General features: G+C 40.5%; 1 protein-coding gene across 1 annotated transcript in view; it reads left to right on the forward strand.

The window, feature by feature from the left end:
* Positions 1-1,473: 1,473 nt before the first annotated feature.
* LOC142057403 (sodium channel protein type 2 subunit alpha-like) overlaps positions 1,474-18,928 on the forward strand; it is a 77,732-nt gene continuing 60,277 nt past the window's right edge. Inside the window, exon 1 of the mRNA XM_075093342.1 lies at positions 1,474-1,746. The gene's annotated coding sequence lies outside the window, so the exon portion shown is untranslated. The remainder of the gene's footprint in view (positions 1,747-18,928) is intronic.

Consider the following 18,928-nt stretch of genomic DNA (forward strand, 5'->3'; position numbering starts at 1 on the left):
CAGCACCACGGACAGCGCCCGCCCTCTCCGTTTGCGCGCGGCTGTCAAAGGTCGTCAAAACGGTCTATACTTTCCAGTAAAATCCTTGTCGAGGTATAAATATTATTTTTTTAATATAAAATAGTATTCTAGAGCAAAATTTCCTGAAAAAACCGACAAATTAGAGTGTATTTTTTTTGTGACGATAGGATTTCTAAAATGCCTAGCCCATGCTCACACAATAGGTATTTCAACATACTATTATCATTACTTGAATTATTTTAGTATTTTGGAGCTGTCATAGTCCAGTATCCCACTGTAGGGCTTGAACAAGCATAGAAATTCATCTTTCTCCTGAATAACTGACACTCCAAGGGTTTGTGATAACTGTGATCAATGGTTTAAGCTGATAAAGTATGAGTTGCTACTGAAAGGGACAGTCTCTCCAGCAACACTCCTATGTTGATGTTATTGATTTTTGTGATGAGTTAGATCCTGGATCCTAATTAAAAATTCCATGGTTTTCATCTAGATCCAGTCCTAGTTAACTCTTGCACTCTTTCTTCCCCCAGTCCCCACGTTTTGGTGCAATGAAGTTTTCCTGCACAGCTGAGAATTGCTGAGCCAGCCCTGCATGCAGGTGACTGGCAGCTGTTTGATGTGACAGAGCCGGTGTAAGTGATAGAAAACTTTTAAGGAAGCAGAGAGATAAAAGCAGACACACTCAACTACACAGTATTCCAGTGTAAGGCATCCTTTAGTAACTCCAACACTGCTATCATGGGGGTTGTGGCTAAAGACAGCTGGGGTGAGGCAGTCAACTTGCATATTAGTGTGTTATAGCTAATAGTATCCAGAGTACCAAACAGCAGTTCCAGGATGCTATAAAATACAGGAGAGGGCTTCAGATGAAAATAAGTAATACAGATCACCATAAAAACTCTTTACTGAGCAATAACATAATAGTCCTAGCTAAATCCAAGTATCCATTCCGTTTGTCTTATGTAACTTTTTTAACCTCTGGCTCTCAATGAAGATGTTAATGTGGTTTATATTTCGCAGAAAAAAATAATAATATGGGGAAAAAAGCAGGCACTCAGTGTCTACTATTTCATACTGGTGAGTTAAGAATAAAGACTTAATTCCTTATTTTTAAACATAATGTGCATTAGTACATAGAAAATAAAGATATCTGATAATTATTTGTATACAGATGTATCAAAATACTTCATTAATAAAATAAAACGTTATGCAGTTTAAACCTCAAACCCGTTTTAAAAATTATGTAAGCATTTATTAGTCCTAACCTATTTGCTGTATTTTAAAGCTGTATAATCAACGGCTAATATGCGATTTAAAACTAAAATACAGTTGTTTTGATAGGGTGTTAAGAATCCAGCTGAGCTCATTTCCTTGCCAGTAGGTGGAGCTAGCACGTAATATGCTGCCTCCTTGTTTCCTCCCCCTCATCTCTTTCCCCCCCTCCTCTTTCTTTCCCCCCACAACCAATTTTCTGATCGATGCTGGAATTCAAAGAGTGAATCTCGGAACAGGAAGCGGGCGAAGAGACTACAGAATACTGCAGAGGTTCCTTTGTTGCTTTGATGTGGAGGTTCTTTCTTCATTTCTTTCCTGTTTCATTTCAGTAAAATTAAGAGTTTACAAGCTTCTTTGCCCAGGAATCTGAACCTGCAGTAGAAGGAGCCTCATCATCTACAAGTGTATGGATATTTCTTATGCCATGATTTGTAATTCCCTTTCAATCAGGTAAGACAACATGATATTTAATTAAAATGCTCTAGGCAACAAATTCCAGTTGTTTTGTACCAAGAGTCTTCTCTTGTGGTGCCACACCTAGTTTTCAATTAATATTAATAGAGCAAGAGGAGAGGAAATAATAGCCATCTTTGCCACTGCATGGATTTTTCATAGTATTACATTAAGTCTTAGCACAATAATAATAATAAAAAATGTTCTTTTGAGTTCTCTGGTCCTATGGGTTTTTAAAGATTGTATGTTTATAATTAGAATTACTTTTAAGTTTGTCTTTTTATCCTAATTGTGGTGATTTGTTGCTGCTGTTTTGAAGTGGTCATCCACAAGTGTTTTCTTTTTCTACTGGAGGTTATATTGGTGCTGTATCCAGAATACAAATTGGAGGGTATTTTAAAGCATATTAATACATCCCTGACATTGCCCAGTTTAAATGTAGAAATGTGCTGTTGCTTCTTTATAGCATCTTCAGTCAGAAGCTTTCTTTACTTCCCAAATTCACCATTTTTTTCCTGTGAGGTATAGGAGATTTAGAGGATTCTCCCTTCCCTCATCTCCCAAAACAGCCTCTCCCGGATGGAAGGCAGAATGGAGGGCTTGTCTGTGACTAAACATGGTTTTGCACTACTGCAAATATCATATGAAACATATGTGTTCTGTGAATTTTTATATATACATAGAAAAGAATGACTTTTTATTGTAAAAACCTCATTCCATATTGCATGAGAAAGAAAACTATTCTTTTCATCATTTTTTTTTAAGATGCATGATACACACAGGGAGAGACAGCAGAATGACTCAGGAGGTGGGAAGCTCATACAGCACCCCCTGACTCTTTTTTTCAAATCTTCTGGGTTTTTTCTTACCTTCCCTTAATTACAGCAATGATTTATTTAGTGAGGCAAAACAACATAGAAATGCATTGACTTACACAGTCACAGAGCAGAGAAAGGGCTCGGTAGCCAACATGTGAGAAAAAAGAATGTGTGATTAATTTAAATGCATTTTGCTTCTATTTTAAGGTGGTAAATAGGAAAGCACTGAATCAAAATTTTCACACACCTGTGTATGGTAAACTTTTTTTTTAGCAATGATTAGTGAAGTAACACAACATTGCCTGTTGGGATTTGAATGCTAGATGCTGCCTTGGCTTTAGATGATTCTTTAGATATATGTGAAACGTTAAGAAGGTTCACACGCATTCTTGCCATCTATGCATGTTGCCTGCTTAGATGTATTTTTCTGATCAATGTTTACAATATATATATGGGTATGGCTCAGCCGTTGTAGTGCCTTCAATAGATGGTAAAGGATCATCTGTTCTTGAACGGATCTGGAGAAAAGATGAATAATTGTGTCCAACTGACCTGCAGTTTCCTCCAGTGAAAAATACATTCAATAAATGATGCTCTCTTATTTCTGTAGGCCCCAATTCAACAACAAACAGGCATGTCAATGGGATGACTCACATTCTTAACATTAGGCAAGTGGATAAGTATCTGGCTCTGTTCTCTTCATTTTTAAACTGCACCAATGTTTAGGGAGATAATAACTTTTTTTTAATTGCAGAGATTTTGCGAGGTTCATAAAATGCAGTTAGTAGGCCAAACTAGCATATAGATTCAAAGACAGGCTATAGATTTACTCTTACCTTTAAAATATGAAAAGAAAATCCACTGAGTTGTTACAAGCCTTAAAGGAAAACACTGAAGTTGAATTCTTACAGATTTTAAGTACACTAATTATGAACATTAATCTTTGGGAAATACAAACACATAAATAGCCATATCATATCAAAGCATGATCCCATTACCTTTCAGCAGAATAGCTAAAGTGGGATGTTTCTGGAGGACTTGATGAGATAGTTGACCCTAAAAGAAAGCTCACCCTCCCTGCCTTTTGTGCAACTTAATTTTAGGGGATCTTTACGCCTTCTTGTTATTCTTGCTCATCTGAATTACTCTAATTGAAGTGTACTCTGTACACATATATGCATCGGATCTCCACAGCAGAGACCAGCAGACCCACTCTGCAGCCAGAGCAAGAGCCCAGCAGCAGTTATGCTGCCAGCGCTGCTTGCTCAAGTTCTTCATCACAGACCTTGATGACTGGATTTGCTGGGTCACTACCTGCAGCCCTGCTCTACCCTTGAGTAGCCCCTAAACTCTCCCCCCGAGGGACAGAGAGGACACTGAAATCTAAGATAGCCTATCTGCTTGGATGGTGCTGGGCACCAACGAATGCAACCGTAATCCCTCCTTATGCATGCAGCCCTTGGATGGAGCACAAAAGTAACAAGTGAGGTTTTTACTGTGTTGCTTCCATTGTTTTAAAGACATGCACACACTCACACCTTCTCCAGAGGACAAGGTGGATCCTTTGCAGCAGCAGACCTGGTGCTGTACTCCCCCCAGATTGGGAGCAACCTCTCACCATATGAGCCCCCCATATCCTCTCTTTGCCCTCGGCCCTAGCTTGCTGAGTGGGCGTCAGGGAGCTCGGAGGCCTCCTTTCTAGAGGCTTCCTGAAGCCACTCGAAAAAATCCATTTCTTGTCCCTCCTCTCCTCTCGCTGACACCTACCAGTCTGCGAAATGCTGGCTTAAAAGACAGTTCTGCCAATGGTGACCTGAATCTCCTGTTCTTATTTTCTTAGAAAAACAAATAATGTACTTGATTTTAAAGAGGTGTTGATGAGGGGAGGCAAATGATGTTGTGAATCACTAAATACCATAATGATAAGAATAATTTAAAAAGCTAAGGAGGAATTAATTCTGTAATCACTGAATGTTTGGGAAGATATGCAGTAAAGAAGGTTTTGGACCAAAATACTGAAAGAGGACAATTTAAAGTAACACTGAATAACTATATTCATGTTATTCAGTTTAAATTCCTGTTGTTTCCCAGCTTGCAACTTTACCTCTCTTACTTTTGCTCCTGAACCTACTACTGTTCCTTCTTCTACCCTTATCTCCAATTTAAGTGAGGCTGCTTCCTCTTTCTCCCTCTTACTGGTTTGGGACCAGAAGAAGGGCTTTGCTTCTGCTCCTGGTTTCAACATTTGATGCCTCAGCAGCTACCTTTTTCAATTGCACTGAAGGGGCTGTAAATGCTAGACAGAAACACTCAACTCGTGGCAGCTCTGGAAGTATTTATTACAAGCCGCTAAGAAGCTTTTTCTGAGCATATTTAGAAATTATTTTAGAGAAATGCTGAATGGCCAGATTTCAATAAATTTAAACAGGAGCAACAAAACGCAAACTCTTATACTGCCTGAACAGCCTACTTGACAAAATTTAAAGTAAAAAGATTGTAGCAAAAGTTCTCAGAAACTAGGGCTGGAAATACATTTTAATGCTGCAGTATTATCAACATACCCATTAAATAATCACAAAAATAGTTTTTAATCTTCCTTTTAAAAAACCCAACCACATAGATTAATTGTTCTTTCCTTTTTGATTTGAAACTTGTATATTAGTGAAATAACACTTTCTAACCTTTCCCAACAAGCAGACCGCAAATGTACTACTTCTATTAAATGGTGCAGTTTTTGTTTTTATAAGCATTAAAGCTGAAAGAAATAAGAAGTATCATGAGGACGCATTGTCAAGTTAAGCTTTTCTTTCTAACTTCATTGAAAGAAGTATCTCACTATTTATAGTGTCATTAGAGAAAGAAATTAGGATAACGCCAACACCACAAACATTCAGTCTCAACAATTAAGGTTTAGCAAAGATGAAAGCACTGGAAAGAGATTCTTATGATGGGAACTATTAAGCAAACAAAACTGGCAGCTCCATTCATGCTATATAGAAAAAAGTTTTTTTAAAAAAATCAGCAATACTTATTTTTTAGGTGTCCCTAGCTGAAGTTCAGTGATTGTTTCTATATGAAGTTTTCTTGGGTTTTTTTTGTAATTGTAATTGTAGTTGCTTCTTGATTCTTAGCTCAGCTTTCCTTAAAATGGGCAGAATCTGATTTTGGCCAGATTAATTCTTCTTTTGACCAGCTAATGCCAGCCAGTTCACACTCATCATCTTTCCAGAGATCCTCACAGGTACGTCCCATTATGTGGTGAAAATACAGACTTCCACCATCAAGAAAGAGGACCACATTCGATATAATAATGATTGCTCTATGCAGTGTTTAGTTACCTTACTTGGACAAACTGATAACCTAACATTAGCAGACAATGCATTTTAGGATGATGGATGTCCAGGTTTTGAACATACAGCAAGCAGTCTTCTCGTGGTCTAACATGGACCTGTCATAGGACAGGAGATGCCTGAATTTTATGCCATATGGTACTGCTTAAATGGAGTTGTACAACTCTTGAGTACATTTAGAAGATGTCAGATGACCCACTCCGGCCAAAAAAAATTGGGTACTATTCAACCCTGCGGTAAAAGGCATGACTGCAGTAGGTTAGCCATCTCGGCTTAGTCGTTCGGTTTCAAAGGTAGTGTATGTGCTTTAGTTACAAACCCACTTGATTATTTTGGCTACTCCTTTGGCCTGCCAGCCTATCACTCCATAGCTTTCCAGCCACTGGTACCAAGCTAACTAAATTAAACCTATTATTTTTCCATATATACTGCTGTCATTCCTCTGACAGCAGTGCAAATTTTGCTTTAGTTAAATTATTACCAGCAGGCATTCAGAGTGGGACAGAAACAGTCTTCCTGTTTGAATGGGTGTCATTTAAATGTTTTTTTTTTTTTCCCTATACCATCCCCACCATGTCTCACCCTCAGTGTAACTGCAAAAATCCTCAGGAGAATGTGACCTCAGTGTAGTTTTGTTTGATGATAAAGTAAATTACAAACTCTGAAATTAGGAGACTGACTCAAGTTCTCTAAAGCAATACACCAAGTTCTAGACTCACCCATTTGTCTTGGTGTGATCACAGATACATTAGAAGCCAGTTTCCACATATGCATACAAAATGGAATCAGATGAATGCAGGAAAAAATTGAGTTTCTGATCTCGAGAAGAATAGTAGCAGGAGTTTAATGCATCGTAAACTGCATCCTGACAAAGCAAGGTCAGAAAGAAGTGTCCTTTTCCTTGACAAGGTGGTCTGAACTCCTGTGGTCTGCATTTGCTGTTTAAAAATAAATTCCATAAACAGGTGCTGACAAAAGAAGGCTGAAGTAGCACCTGAGTATCTAAGCAGACCACGTGCTTATAAGGAAGCGTACAGCAAATTTCTATACAACCACAACTATTATGAAATGAGAACTCTGCCCAGGATATTTGAAATTTGACAGCCTATCTCTAAGTATACTCGTATTTTGTTTATTAGTAAATATTTGTACCAAATGCAAACCAGTGGAAAATCCTACCTCTTGGGCCACAAGGCAAGCTTTGTTAGATCAGTTTTCCCCACTGGAAGTCTCTGGAGAGGTTATTCTAACTGGGACTGTGGCATGCAAGGTCATATCATAAGAGTATAACAGGTGTATTTGTAGAGTGTGTGAGCTCCATATGTTTTCTCTTTACTGAGAGTCAATAATGAAACCATGGAAACTGAAAGCTAAGGACTGATACCGGGCAGAATGAAAAAATCTTCCGTCTGTAGTTGCGTTAACCTGAGATTGAGACTTCAGTGATGGCTGCACAAACATCCTGATGGCAAATGCATTTGCACGGGTTAGATTCTGCAGTGCAGGGGCAGGTTTCCATTTTGTACAACGGGAAGTACCACAAAAGTGCTGACGATAGACAGTCTCCTAGGTACCATGATAATACTACTGAAAAATTCTCCTAGTGAAGCAATGAGAATATGTTGTGAAAATACCAGGTTGCAGGATGAGCTAACATTTTATTTTAATTTGCCTTCTGGAAAATTCTAATAGACAAAATGGAAAGTGCCCAATTTTACTGACAGAAGCAACGGTAAGATGCAAATCTTAGAGTTATTAAGGAAATAAATTTGATTTAGGAAGCAATAGACTCTAAGTGTAACTGGGTCGCATTTTTGAGGGTCACTTTTCATTAGAATAATATTTTACATCTTGCAAACAGTTTGCTTTTGTAGTTTTGTTGGCTAAACACATGCAACAGTCAGAACATTTTCAAGAGTTATTGTTTCAAATTATTTACAATATTTTCAGTTAGTTAACATTTAAAGCACTCCACAGCCTTTAAAACATTTGTGACTGTAAAAAGATATTTGCGCTTTTGCCAGCTGTAGTTTTTATGAATTACACGATCTTTGATCTGAAGCAAAGCTTTGGCCCTTTAAGCCAAGCTGAAGGCAGGTTAGCCTTCACACAGAGAAATCTGTTACTCCACTCCACCAGTACCCTTCAGGAAAAAAAAGCTATTACATTTGAATGTAAGCCTCGGGGTATGAAGATGATGACCTTCAATATTATATAGGTTACTTGGGTGCTATTACTCATGCTGATATCTTGCTCTGTGGAGCGGCAGAGGCTGGGAACCCAGAAGCATTCTCCATTGCTGGGAAAGGGGTTATATTGCTTTTCTCGGTATTGACCTCACTTCCAAATTAGTTTAAGGATTCACACATTCTCAGAATAATCTGTCCTTACTGAGAAAGATGATGGATATGATGCAGAAATTGAGTAAGCTGGTATAAATGTTGTGAAGATGGGCAAACAGCTCTGAAACTATGATAAGGAAAGGAAATATCCCCTGGGAACCTAGAGAAGAGAGATTTATGGGGGAAATCGAATGTGGGGGGAAGGGGGAAGAGAAATTTTAGGAGGGTATGCAAATTCAGTTCATACTAGAATCCATTGTAAAAACACATTTTAATATTTGCATCCATGTTTCTGTATGGAGGTGAGCAGTGTGGGGTGCATGGCTCCAGTGGGAAGATCTCCTTGCAGTGGTACAGCTCCAGGTCGCAGGTGATAGCGTGAGCAAGGAACACTTGTGAGAACTCTTTGGGGAGCTCTTGTATTCACTCTAATCAGAACCTGTTTTGCTGGCTCAAACATAGTGGGAAAGGAAAAACTCTCCTGAGGAGGTTTTCAACATCTGCTCCCTTGCTTTATTCACATGTGCCAACAAATACAAATGGAATATGCTCAAAGAAAATTTACAGTTAGGAAATTAATCCAAACTGGAGTAAATAGTCAAACTCCACTGAAAAAGTCTCAGTTCTAAATCACCCAGTTATAATGGGCTGCAGCTGTATTTTAGCCTAGACTTTTGTAGATGATCCTGAGCAATCCTTCTTTTCCTCATAGTTATAAAGTGATACTGTAACGAACAAGTCTACTCTTTTTTTTTTTTAAACTACCTTGAAACTGAATCTACTTTTTCAAAGACAGTGGCTGAACTTTACAGCTGTTGGTTCTTTGTGGTTTAATAAGTTTTTCCCCTCTTATGAAAAAATTCAGGAGCTCAAATAGATTAGTTTGGGCAGATATATGGCGTAACTGTTCAGCTTTCAATTTCTGGCACATTCTCACGCTTAAAAGAAATGGCACAGAAGTTTTCTTAACATGGCTACCCAATGATGTCCAAGTATAAAACAAGACACCCCTTTTATTGCAGTAATACTTTGCCATCAGGTAACTTACTAAGGGATTCTTATGAATTTGGCATTCTGAAAAGGTGTGTTCCCACTGATGCTCATGCTAAATCAGGGGACTGCTATAAGCCATACTGTGCATAAAGTCAGAATAAACACTCGTAATGATCTCCTCTGATCCTACATTTATGAATCTTTGTTGCTCCCTCAGGCCTTTCAAGTTTCTTGATGGAATAGTGATATTACCTTTCTGCTCTTACTTACCTGTATATGTCTGCCATATACACTTTGTCCCTCAGGATAATTTGATCCATAAACATATCTTTATAGTGTTCAGAATATTCTCAATTAATGCCTTGAGATGAGTTAGGTTATCAGGACACTATAAAAGGCAAGCAGAAACTGGGCCTGGCAAGCTGTTTCAGGCTGGTTTTTTTAAATGGCATTTCTATTTAATTGTGGGCCAATTAACTATTCAGTTTCCTTTCAGATAAAAAAAATCTTCTGAATTTAATACAGAGTTGTTTAATGCTTCTTAATGTTGTATATCTGACTGAGCTTTTCATTACCAAGAGAAACGAACATGCTGGTCACGTCACCAGGGAGTAGTGGTGATGCTTCTTGTCTTCCTTTGCACGGGAGGCAGGGCGGGACGAAGCTGTAGCTCTTAAGTTTTCTAACGATTCCTGTACAATGGTTTGGGAAATGCTATGTACCCACTTGGCTGTGTTCTGCACAAGTCACCAACTATATGATTCATCATGGGATCTAATTTCATGCTGTTTTGTTTAATTTTTCCTTTTTGGTTGCCAAATTTTGAATATACATCCAGCCTTATGTGCCTCACACTGGTGACATCTTCATGTAAGACGTCCTTGCTCAACTGTAGAGATGCCTGTAGTGTGATGTTTTGGACAGTTGGCAGAACTGTAATAAATCATAACTATTAAAATTACGGTAATATATGCGCTAAGTACTAAACAGGAATATTAAGTTCTCACCCTGCCTCTGTTATTGTGTATCATTATGCAAACCACATACATTTTCATATGTCATTCTGCTTCCAAAACCACACGTGGTTCTGTTTCTCAAAATGTAAAGTGGGAATAATGTTAACAGGTGCAAAATAAGTGGCTGATATTTAATAAAGAGGAGTAGGAGTACCACTAAATATTTCACACTTCAAGAATTGCATTAAAAGTATGTTTGTAAGTGGCGGAGTTGAGCAGTCAGTTATGGGACACTGAATTAAGGCTGTCTTTACGTTCTGGAAATCAGACCCATGATACGTAGCCACCTGTGAAAAGAGCAATTAGAGTGACTTGCCTCCCATCATATCCGAGTTCTGAGTAGGATTCACTTCATCTCTCTCCCTTTACAGTCAGTGGAGAGAAACAGGCACTTGCAGGGCACAACTTGCCTTGTCCTAAGGTAGATACCTAAAATGGGTCAGAAGAATCACCCTTTAGAGGACCCATTTTTTCCTCCAGTGAATATGAACAGAGTTCAGATTGGCGTAGATGCAGATGCCCACAGATACGGACATCTGATGCCAGGGAAGGTGAATCCTACTTGAGACAGAAGGGAGAGGTAACATCCACTTCTCCAAGACAGCAAACAGACCTTACACAAAGGACACTACTTTTTGCCCCCGTAGTTATTATCCTTTTTCCCCTTCCCACTAGTCACTTCTCCCAATCTACGTGCAGCAGCAATGAATCAAGGAAGTCTCAAAAACAAATCTCGCTGCTTTAAAGAGCTTGTCCATATTGGGAGCTACAGAAGACAGTGAGTGGTGTATTATAGTATCTACTGACAAATAGACCAGAAGTGAGGCAGATCTCAATTCTAGCATATGCTGTCATTTGAGTCCTTCTTCCTGCAGTAATAGGTGTGTTTTATGGGAGCATTTGTACACAATTTTAGGGAGACCATACTCATACCCATATGAACGATTAGGAGTTATTGACTGTATATTTACACGTACTTCACAGACCTCTAAACTTGTCATCTTCATAGATCTCTATAAACTCATTTTCAGATCTTATTGTCCATCCTTCCAATTAACTCCAGTTCAGTTATCTCAGCTTCTTATTCCTTTTCTTGTCCATTCAGTCCAAGCCATTTTGCTTTGTCCTATCTCCGCTTGCCCCATTATACTGTCCCCCCCCCTTACCCCTTTACCTTTTCCTTTACTTTTTCCCAGCCTGGTCTCTGGTGAGGTCAAACTGATCAACCTAGATGATTTTCTTGGTCATAAGAAAGCCTTTGAGCTTTTCTTGTTTCTCCAAGCAGCCTCCAGGACTTCTACAACTAATTTTGAGACAATCTCTTTATCCATGCAGACAGTTCTTCTGCCTATCGCTTCCCTGGATGATTTTTCTGCTGCCAGTCTTTGATCTCAGATATGTCTCCCTTTTTTCCTACCTCCCTTTTTCCTTCTGTAACTCCTTCTGTGGTTTTTGTTTTGGCTTTTTGTTGTTGTGGTGGTTTTGTTTGTTGTTTTTTTTTTTTTAATAACCAATGCATAGGATCATTAAGACCCCAAAGACTAAAGCATTCCCACTCTTACGTTGGCACTGTCCACAGAGACACAGACTTCAGCTGCAGGAAAATCCCCTCAGCTGGACACTGAAAAGCATTATCTCTGGAATTCACACCTTTAAACCTCTGGTTTGTCCTTCCCAATATATGCAAACTAATTTTTCAAAATTTTTCAAGCCTGAGCAAATATTATAAATATCACTGCAACAGAAAAGTCCAAAATTCAAAATGCTGCCCTGCAAAAAGTTCTGTAAGACTTCATATTCATGCTTTGAAAATTAGCAGCTACAAAATTTTAGATAAATACATATCCAGCTTTTTCTTGGAAACAGTTGCATCAGTTGAGCTGAAGCTTCCCTCCAAAAATCAGCCTGAGGCAAAAATGGGAAATTTTAGTCCCAGCGCTTGAAGTTTGGCATAATCAAGCAAGGGAAAGGAAGGGGAAGAGGGGAGGGGGGACAGGTCAGGCATCTCAGTAATAAACAGTACCACCAGCCCCATCTGTAACTATCATGAAACATGGCAACCTGTAGCTAGTAGCTGGCTTGGACCCATCTGCACTCTGTCCCTAAGGATATAGTAACAACTGCTAACCCATAAACAATTATAAGACTAAAAGAATACTTAAAAGTAAATATGGCACCTCATCTATGGCTTAATTTCCAGAATCGCTGAAACCACTTTGCTTCTGGCTCATTTGAAGTGGCACTTCCCTGCAACAAAGCCAGCTCTTCCATTCCAGTAGCAAAGGGAATCTGGGGGAGACAATACATGCGGAAAGGAGCTGTGCTTTTTAGTTGTGTTTCTGCTGTTTCTATCTGCTCTGGAGACCTTGGTATGTTTCCAAGTGCAGCTGCCTAGTAGGACATGCAGGTAGGGGCATGAGTAGTGCTGATGAGGAAACACAGTCTGTGGCATCCTGCCCTTGGAGACGGATGGATACCCAGGGAGTTAATGCTTCTTTCAAGCTGCATTAACTCCTGCAGGATCCCCTTGGCAGCTGGTACTGTGCAGCTGCAGGGAGCCTGTCAGCGGCAGCACAGTTCCTGGGGGAAAATTCTCATATGTTATCCATGGAGATGATTGTTTCCCCCATGTGGGATGGTCCTCACGCTTTCCATATCTATTGTGTGTTGGTGTTAGAAATAAGTTCCTAAGAGGCAGTTGTGTTTATTACTAATAAATTATCTTTGCAATTGCAGGCCTATTTAGAGAACACTCTGTTCAGATTTGGATTCTCTTTATTTTGCAAAGTTACGAATCAGACATGTACTTCCTGATGCTCTTGCATATACCAAACCTAAACTCAGGGTTCTTTGGCATGTGGTGGAGGAAGTGTTGGTGTGGTTTTTTTTTCCTTAAAAACATACCAACAGCTTGAAATAAGGACATCTTTTAAAAACGGAGATGATGTAAAAACTGTCCCAGCACCCCACTCTCCATGTCTGTTTCTATGGTTTTAGTCACCATTTCTTATTTAAATAAAAAAAACCCCAAACCCAGCCACCCCCACATGAAGAATGGGAACTGGCTGACTGCAGACAGTAAGCAACATGGCTGGCTATCCCAGTACGGATGGTAAATTTACAGAAGGAGGGATGATGATGATGCCTGCTTCCTTCCCGCCTTGGTGGTAAAGCCTGGACTTGGCACCATCCCTGCTCGGCTCCTGGGACAGACGGGACCCCGTTGACGGGGGCTCCGGGCTGGGGCCGGCCCAGGGCCTCGGCTGCTCCCCGCTCTTGGCTCTGAAAGGCGGATTCACCTCACCGCCGCCGCGGGCGTCCGCCCTTCCACGACTGCCTCTCTGTAGCCCCGCTGGTACCTACCCTACGCTCAATGACTGCTCTTTTCCGCCCCTCCTGCTTCTCCCGCGTGATTAGACGGGCAGGGGAAGCTTTCCTTCTGGAAAAAATCATCTGCCTGCGGCAGGTTTTACCGGGGAGCCTCCGCAACCCGCGGGCGGCGGCGGCGCTCCCCCTGCGCTGCGCTGTCTGCCAGGCCGCAGCGCGGGTGCCGCAGCCGCCGGGCCGGTTGCTAGGCAACCCTCCCCCCCGCTCCCCTCGGCGCCGCCATTGCAGAGCCGCGTCCCTTCACAACCCCGCAGCTCCCCGGCCACCTCCCAGCCGGCTTTTGACTGGGTGGTGTCGCCTCGAGCGACATCGGGCTGCCCGTCTTCCCTTGTTGTAGCCCGGTGTAGCAACGGGACGTGGCGAGTCCAGGGCGGGGGTTCGGCCGCCGCACTAAGGCGTCCGGGAGCGGGCTGGGGCGGCGGCACCGCGGGTGGGCTCGGCGCTGCGTCCACCGCTCCGCCCTGTCTTCCCCCTGTCTTCCCCCTACCTTCTCCCTCGGCTCGCCGCAGCGCCCGGGTGAGCTGCCGGTTGGGTCTGCGGGCTTGGAAGGGGCAGGGGGACGTGTTTTGGGGTCGAAGTGGAAGCTGGTTGGAGCAGCTGAGTGAGGTGGAGGGGTCCTGGGCCCTTTGTCCTTGACTTGAGGGGAGTTCGGCCCAGCTTCGCTGCCAGAGCCTGATCTGGGCTTACGCAAGCAATAACTGAAGAAGTCACGGTTTTGTTCATAGGTTGTGTTTGCAACAGAAGTCATGAAGAGGCTGTAAAAGTAGAAACGCATTTTCCATGATCACCTGCCAGGTTCAGAATCATGATTTATTTTTGTTCGTTCAAAATCATTGGGTAGTTGTTAGGGAGATATTAAAATCTCCCATCTACCTGGTGTCTTTTATCCAAAAGGGTATAAATTTTTTGTGACTGAACTTTCTGTAGCCATGCTGTAGTTAAGATTAATAGAGATTTCATTCTAAACGTCTTTACATAATGCCCATACTGGGAATGTTTAACTCAGGGTTCTGGTTTGTCAGGGAAGAAATCACAGCATGTTTTATTAACAGCATAAGTAGTCAGCACATTCTCCTATTCAGGCATCTGGAAATATCTATCTCATCCCATACATATGGCACTTCTGTTATCGTTACATCTTTGAATTGTATAGTCGCTCTCCCCACACAAACACACTAAAAATGGATATATCTCAAGCCTGACACTTACTTATGCAAGAATGTACTTGTGGGGATACATTTCTCACGACGGGTATCAAGGCAGAGCGATTTGCTGAAAAGCCCACCTCAGCTAGATGGCTGAAAGGCCTTAATCATTTAACCAGCTTCATTAGGGATTTCGTGAATGCTCTTCTCCATTACTTTGTTTCCCACTTTGCTGTTTGTTTGGGGGACTGCCAGTGTATTTCTTTTTCTGTAAAGGGAAACTTGAACTGTTGTTTTGAATTTTTCTCAGGTGTGAATTGCCCTTGTTTGTTCCTCTGGTCATGGAACACCAGAAGAGGTCATCTGAGTCTGGCTGAAAGCTTATTTCACTGTATACAAAAAAACATTAAGAACAGTATTTTTATCAAGTGAAAAAACCAAATTGTCTCATGCTAGAAAGAAGGACTTAAGAGCCTCTTATGTGGGAAAACAAATAGCTTTTTTTGTTCATTCACTGACAGCAATTGTTCAGAGACCTTTTCTGATGAAAGAGGAAAATGGAGTATGTAACTATAACCAAATGCAGGTCGTTGTCAGTTATTGGCTAACAGTAAGTAAAGATAACAATCAACTGATTGTCACCAATGTATTTTTCATACTTCCTTGGAGTACATCTTGCCATAGCCCTATGGGCAGTACCCTCAAATCCATTTTAAAGAGGGTGAGAAAATTGATTTGAAGGAACTACCAAACTTTCCCAACAGAGGCCTTCGTACACCTGTCTCCACATTAGGTGATCCTGATACTGTCCTGATGTCACTGTCCCAGTTGAAAGGCAGAGGATGATCCTGGTCACCACCTGGTTTTGGAAGAGCAGTCCTGAGCCTGCTGTAATGGAATGCTAGCCCAGTTTGATCCCTAGATTTGCTAGTGTTTGGGCATTTTAATAAACCTTTTTGCTTTTTTATCCTACCTATACTGGGTTCTGCACCAGGTACAGGATCTGTGCTAATATTTGTTGACTGTGCAATTGTTAGAGCTCTGTTCAGCTCCAGCATTCAAGCACTGAAGATCCACTTATTCGTACTCTGGCACCTTAAGCCCTATTGAGCTTTGCAATTAGGAGAAGCACTAAAATTTGGAAGACGCTAGATAGTCAGCTAGTCCTCTGCACTTTAAATGTGAGGAGACATATTAAGCCTCTTAACTTCTTTTCTGTAGTGTGATGGATCAGCTCTTTGATCTATCTGAAATCTGGCCACTTAGTTTTCAGCCAGACCAGTAAGCTGATCTAGCTACAATGCAGAGCTGCAGAAGTGCTCAAGCCAGCAGAGCGGGAAATGACCAGGGCAAGAGTGGGTCCCTTCTGACAGCACCACCTCATATTGGCTTAAGATTTTCAGAAACTGCATTTTCAAAGGTGACTTACTAGCTATACATCCATTTAAAATGTTGGACAATGTGTAGGAAGCTGTATTTTTATATAGCTCTTCTAAGAGCCGTTCGGAAAAATTTGTTGTATAGAAACACCTACTGTTCAAATCTCCCAATTCAGCACATAGATACTGTATGAAGAGACCTCTGTCAGAGCTCTGACTACAGAACATACAGTGCAGCACAGTATGAAACACACAAACCTCAAGCACAGGAAAATTGATTTTTATTTTGTGTCTACTGATGTCAGCAGTGCAGTGGTGAGACCATAAATCTTAGCAGAGATACTACACCAGCGGTAAACCTTCCACCTACAGACAGGGCAATCACATGTTGTACAATCTTTCATGCAGTGCCATTAGGTGCTGACACATCCAGAAGGGCTATAGCCCTTGGAGGCAGGACAAGGGTTTTCCCAGCATTTATTTTAGCCATGTGTAGGACTAGCAGTGATGTGAGTTGTGAGTAAGAGAACAGACTATGAAATGGCTCTTTTAAACTTGATTGTTTTAATTTCTTTTTGTCAGACTAGTGGAAAAGCAAAATACTGGAAAGAGAGGGAGGTGACTTAAAGAGAAACTGGGGGCAGATCTCTCCTATTCCACACCAATGCTTCCATAGGCACTCTCGTCTCTTTCTCTGTAAAGAAGTCCTTGGGACTTTCCAGCATGTGATGTCACTTTTTTCTATCCTGCACCCCACTGACTCTCCAAGAACTTTCTCAGCCAACAGTGACTGAAATCAAAACCCCTTTCTTTTCTGCTTCTCTATATATAAACAATGAGCTCTTGCTCCCTTGAGGCATGGGGAGAAACACAACAGCCTGAGCAGCACAAGACAATGAGAAACCTACTCTTACTAAGACTCTAAAACTGTGAAAGCCTGTTACAAATTTCTTGACTCATCTTGATCAGTTTTGCTACAAATCTCACACTCATCACCAGTCTTGCTTTGTACAAGGCCTAGCCTTTCTTAAAGCCCTTGAATTATTGTGGTGTGTCTACTGTGTTCATTCTCTATTTTCACTGGTAAAAGGTTCTCCTAACAAATCCCTCTTGCTGCAATTTAACCCCACATGCTCTTTGCCTATATGCCAGATAAAAAGAAAACAAATTCTTCCTCCTCCTTGGAGAAGCTTTCTAGACATATAAAGACTGTCATTGTGTCTTCCATCAATCTTTTCAAAGTAAAATTAAGACAGGAAGAACTCAAATAAATCCCACAATTCCTTGGATGTTTTCTCATAAGTTTTGTTTTTATTGCTGTGGTCTGAATTCTTTCCAGGTGGCCCCCATATTTTCTGAAATGTAGTACCCAAGTTGGGCATACTGCTCCAAATAGAAGAGTAAAAGGTCATTTCACAAGCTTATACATCCCAAGTACTTGCCCCTTTTCTTTTTTTTTGAGACCATTTTGTTATTCATCAGGACATTTTAAATTCTAATACTGTCCTCCTGTTCACCTGTAACCCTTCCAGTTTCATGTTATCTGCAAAGGTAGCAAACCTGTTTTTCAGTCATCTAGATCTCCATGAATAATTTAGTAGTATAGTGGGTGTTTTAAGTAGCATGGAGAGAAGAGGTGACAAGAATTTCTTTAGATTCAGTGTATTTGATTAAATGTATACTATTTATGAGAAGAAAAAGCTTCCTTTTCCCTATTCTACCCCCTTTGCTCTTTGCATGCAAAAAATACTATTTAATTTTAGCACATAAACTTTGGATTTTTTTTAAGCTTAAAGTTCTTAGAGTAGTATTAACATATTTTTCAAACTACAGCAAAGACCACAGTAACCTATACTTTGTTCAAAGTTGCTCATCACCATTTTAATTTTGGGACAGATTTTATTTAAAATTTAATTAATTGTTTCAGCAAAGAAAGTGGAAATATGCCAATGTGATTTGCTCCTATCACAAAGTTGGGAGGCACTGTCAAAGAAGGAGCAAGCTATTATGCAGAAAGGACTAGATGAGCTTGGTGACTGGTGTTAGTGGAATGAGATGAAATTCAGACCTATAAATGAAAAGCCATGCACTTAGGGGCAATTGTAATATAGTACAGGAACACAAGCTGGAGAGTAAAAGGATCACAGAACCACAGAACGATGGCAAGTTGCCACTTGTGCATTTTAATGCTCCTCTTTAACATTGAACAAAGTCAGTTAATTTTTACAGTTTTCTGAGGAGAAGCTGGTAATCTGTTTTCCTTCTGATTTTACTCATCAGGATTGTCTGTAGATGAAGGGTTCCTAGGCAGCCAGGAAAAGACTAAGAAGTTTCTCTCTGCTCTGTCCTGTCCTGTCAAAAATCATTCACCCTCAGGTAGAGTTTCTTTGCATATGACACTGAACACTTCCTGAACTCTATTCCTTATATGGGCCATGAGTGTTTTGCCCAATGATTAAAAACCAAAGTCCACTTCAAGCTTTCAGATGTGCCATAGTAGTGGGAAAGTGGATACCACTGGTGAGAAAATTATTCATAAAATGTACCCATGGCTGTAGGGAGGAAGTTAGACATCAGTTGGAAGTTAACTGTTGCCAGAATTACTGTTATTGTGCGTTTATATTTTAGGTAAATTCTAACATGTTTGAATGATAGTTTTTAAATGTAGATTATGTTGGATTGATTTTTGATTGATATTTACTATTTGATTTGATAATTTCCCCTTCATATCTCAACTAATTTTTATCTG

The sequence above is a fragment of the Phalacrocorax aristotelis genome, chromosome 5 (assembly GCF_949628215.1).
Source record: "Phalacrocorax aristotelis chromosome 5, bGulAri2.1, whole genome shotgun sequence".
Classification (NCBI taxonomy): Eukaryota; Metazoa; Chordata; class Aves; order Suliformes; family Phalacrocoracidae; genus Phalacrocorax; species Phalacrocorax aristotelis.